Below are 4,779 nucleotides of genomic sequence, written 5' to 3' on the forward strand. Positions count from 1 at the left end.
CTATTTAAAGAGCACTTCTCGTGACCAGGGGCAATACAGTAAATAAAAACATCACCCCTCAACTAACAAGACATACTGCATAAGAAAAGGATAGTGGAGAGGGAAAGGTGGAGGAAGAACATCTGTTTGAAAATGCTACTATGATGTTTTAAAAGACATTTAAACATGCAGCAATGGTATCTCTGGGAGGAAGGATGCGAGGCAGGGCTCTTCCTTGCTCATATCAGTGAACAACTTTGACCTGGCAGGTCAGAAACAGGAAGTATTACCTGATTTCCTCTGATCTATCAGTTCAAAGATTCCTATTTCCTTCATGTGAATTGTTCCCACTTTTACCAAGCTGGATAATGGAGCAAAAAGGTATTGGAGGGACTTGGGCCATGAGTCATGTCACCTGGACTTAAAGGGTTAACATGTACCTGAGTCAGGTGGGAGGGGTCTCTGGGAGATCGTATTCCCTTTTTCCTTGTCTCCTCCCCCTACTCTCTATTCTTCCTATTTCCTCCTGCAAGGGATGCTGACCATGAAGCTGATCTCAGCCAACTTACCTCCAGATGTAAGCCTGTTATATCTCAAGTAGAGTCTGTTCCTAACACACCACTTGAGTGTGTTTTGTCTACATCCGTGGCTACTGACAGGGGGCGGATTCGGACTTCTGGTTATGGGCCCAGCAGCCAATAAAGAAGAAAAAGCCTTTTGCAAGAAATCACCCCGAGTACTGACCATTGGATAGACAAGGGAGAAAAATCTCAGAGGTTTGAATGATGGCTGAAGGAAATGTATTTGCAGCCATGGAAAAACTAGGCACCAGGAACTACCAGATATGGAAGTTCAAGATGGAAATGGTGCTAGTGAAAGAGGACTTGTGGGAAGTTCTGGAACTGGCTCATCCTGCAGAAAACTCCCAGGACTGGGACAAAAGGGACAGAAAAGCAAGGGCAACAATTGCTCTATCAGTCCAAAATGACCAGCTGCTCCACATCAGAAATGAGAAAACAGCTAATGTGGGAGGCTCTGCAGATAGTGCACCAGCCTAACAGCATAAATGCAAAGCTCCTTTTGAAAAGGAAGCTGTTTAAAATGAGGCTCGAGAAAGGAGCCAGCTTGCCAGACCGTATAAATGCAGTCTTGCGAGTTGTTGAGGAGTTGTGGGCAATTGGCTCAGAGACCCCAGAGGAAGATGACGTGGCCATCACTTTGTGCAGCCTAGATGACTCCTACATACCCCAGCCTTGGAAGCACACTCTGAAGCAGAGCTGAAATTGGACTATGTAAAGGCCAGGCTGATTAGTGAGTGGAATCGCAGGATGGAAAACATGGCCGATGCCTCATGTAAGAGGACAAAGGCTAGGCCAAAAACAAAGGCCATGAGGGAATCAGAACAAGCCCTTAAGGCAAGGACAACAGAATGCTACAAATGTGGAGCCAGGACACATTTCAAGAGAGACTGTCCTGAAAATGGCCACAGTAGGGAGCCAAAGAGCAGTAGAGGGCAAGGCAGAGTAAACTGCAAGCCACAAGGGGCCCATGCCAGCCGGTCTGTTTACCTCAGAGTAACCAGACCTCAGAGGCACAACCTAGTTTGGCTACTGGACTAGCTAGCAGCCAGATGACTAGCTGGAGGGAGTTCTTTGAGGAACTGGATCACCAAAAGCAGGGTTATGTTTACCTGGCTAACGGGAAACATAAAAGTAGCTGCAATAGGAGAAGGCACCATAGACTGTATAGCACCACTGCATGGTGGGAAAACAAAGCTAACTGACATCTTGTTTATCCCAGACCTGGAAGGGAACTTGCTCTCAGTAAGAAAGCTTACCACAGATGGATTTGTCCTACTTTTCGAAGGGGATGAATGCCAGATCTCCACAAAAGGAAGGTTATGGGGCAATGAAAGGATAAGGAACTCTTATGTATGAGATTGCTGGCAGCAGAGAAGAGGCCAAGAGGGCAGACCACACACAGCACGACAGTTGCATCCACCTCTGGCACAGACGCATGAGGCACAGAAGCGTGGAGGCAATGAAGGAGTTGGTGACCAAAGAACTCAGTGCAGACTTACAGATCCCAGCATGCAGGTGAAGGATGAGCTGTATGTGCTGCATCGAGACCAAGTCCAAGCGAGCCCCGCTGCCCAAGGCAAGCGAGAGCAGAGCTAAAGAACCACTGGAGCTCATCCACTCCGACCTCTGTGGACCTATGGAAGCAATAACCCTTGGAGGGGATAAATACTTCCTCACCTTCATTGATGATGATTCCAGGTTCACAGCAGTGTACATCATCAAGTATAAGGATCAAGTACTGAGCAAGCTGAAGGAGTTTGTTGCAGCAACCAAGAACAAATTCCGCAAGGCATTGGGCGCCGTTTGTACCGACAATGGAGGAGAGTACATTGGAAGAAGATGGAAGGGTACCACCGGGCCCAAGGCATTACGCATCAAAGATGGTCAACTACTCACCAGAACAGAATGGCATGGCTGAGGGGTCCAATAGATCACTCCTAGACATGGTAAGAAACATGCTGTCCGATGCAAACCTACCATTTCAATTCCGGGGAGAGGTGGCATCTACGGCAGCCTACATACAGAACAAGCTGCCAACCAGGGCCACTAGCAAAACACATTTCGAACTGTGGCATGGAGCCAAGCCAAAGGTGGGCCATCTGCAGGTGTTTGGGTGCAAGGCCTATGCTCACATCCCAGAACAGAAAAGGACCAAGCTGGCTGACAGAGCCATCAAAGGGGTCCTGGCGGGATACCGTCCCTACCATAAAGGCTACAGAATTCTTATTCCCCAAGACTGCAGCATCATAGTCAGCCGAAGTGTGCAGTTCGATGAGACTGCGAGGCCCAGGACGATGGAGCTGATAGAGGTGAACTTGAGCACACCTGAGAGTGGAGCAGGGGAGCCCACAGCGCCCGAGGAAGACGAGAGGGCAACTGACACACCTAATCCCAACAGTGAGGCTGGTGACACCGGGAAGCCCAAGCTGAACGCAGCAGAGCAGCAGGAACCCAGGAGATTGGAGAGGGCCACCAAGGGCATGCTGCCAGCCAGGTATGGGGACTATTATTTTGCAGGCAGAGCACAGCAGATCCATGAGCCAGCGAGTTGGGAGGACTTTGCCTCCTTGCCCAAGGATGAGGCAGACAGATGGAAGAAGGCAGCACAGGAAGAGATGGACTCATTACACCAAAATGGGACCTGGACCCTGGCTGAACTCCCCCCCCCCAATCGCAAGGCAATCGGCTGCAAGTGGACCTTCAAAGTGAAGTGCATCACAGGTGGTGAAGTAGAATGCTACAAAGCCAGGTTAGTAGCAAAGGAATACTCTCAAAAGTATGGGGAGGACTATGATGAAACATTTGCCCTGGTGGTAAAGCAAACCACCATTAGAGCAATGCTGAGTGTAGCAGCTAGCAGGGAGATTCAAGTTAGGCATCTAGACATCAAAGCTGAAGCTCAAATATTTTGGCCACCTAATGCGAAGAGAAAACTCTCTGGAAAAGACCCTGATGCTGGGAAAGACTGAAGGCAAAAGGAGAAGGGGACGGCAGAGGACGAGATGGCTAGATAGCATCACTGATGCAATGAACTTGAGCACACTCCGGGAGAGAGTGGAGGACAGGAAGGCCTGGCGTGCTATGGTCCATGGGGTCACGAAGAGTCGGACACGACTTAACGACTGAACAACAACAACATGTAATCTATACGTACACGCAAGCACACCACACACACACACATATTAGAGGTGCGCTTAGACTCGGATATATATTGTATATATACGCAAATTTATGTTATGGGCCTGTGCCCCGGATCTTTTAAGAACCTAGCAACGCCCCTGATCAGGACCAAACTTCACATGTAGGCTTTCTTCACACAGAGCTTTTATCCTGCAATTGATATTGCTCCCTCATGGAAGTTTGCGGGCTTTTTACATAATGCCGTCACCCTCCAGGGCATCTCCTGCACTAAATGCCTGTTGTTTCATTTTTAAATGGATCACAGATAATGAGCTATCAAATTACCATGCTGTGTTCAGCTTGAGTTTCCTCTGTGAAAAGAAGAAAGCGGCAAGAAGAGGAGCGAGATCAATGACAGATAATGGAAGACTCAGATACGGGGAGAAGGAGGGGGAAGGGCATGGGGGGAAAGGAAGCACATGAAAAAGGGAGTTGTGATCCTGCATTTAAAACGGAAGCGGAAAGCCTGGTTATAAATGCAGGATTTTAAGCTGGTGCAGAGATGCCTGTAGCCTCTCCTAGGGGGGAGGCACTTGATGCAACATCAAAACCCTGTGCAATTACCTCAGAGGAGGGAAAATCCCAGGTGCAACAAATAGAGGATGCCTGTGAGGAGCAGAGTGGTAGCAACTGTAAATGCTCTTGCCATGTAACTCTGTAGGTGATTAAAATAATCCATGGTGACCACCAGACAACATGATAACCCACGATGGATTAAATAACCCCTAATGCAGACTTGGGTTAGGAGAGTGAGTTATTTCGGCCAAATAAGCCATCATGGGTTAAAAAAATCCCAACAGACGACACAATAACCCACAATGCAGGTAAGCCATCATGGCTTTTTTAACCCATCATGGGTTATCGTGATGTCCGAACCCAGTTTTTACCTCATGCCTCTGGCAACATAATACTTACTGAATTGCTACATTTACTGTATATCCCATCTACCTTCAAGAAGCTAATGGTGAAATATAATGGTTTCTTTGTCCTTGCAACAACCTTGAGCAGTCAGTTAGGCTGAGAGATGGGAATAGCCAAA

The sequence above is a fragment of the Heloderma suspectum genome, chromosome 5, assembly GCF_057233095.1.
Source record: "Heloderma suspectum isolate Gila_16-S chromosome 5, 16-S_ref, whole genome shotgun sequence".
NCBI classification, from domain to species: domain Eukaryota; kingdom Metazoa; phylum Chordata; class Lepidosauria; order Squamata; family Helodermatidae; genus Heloderma; species Heloderma suspectum.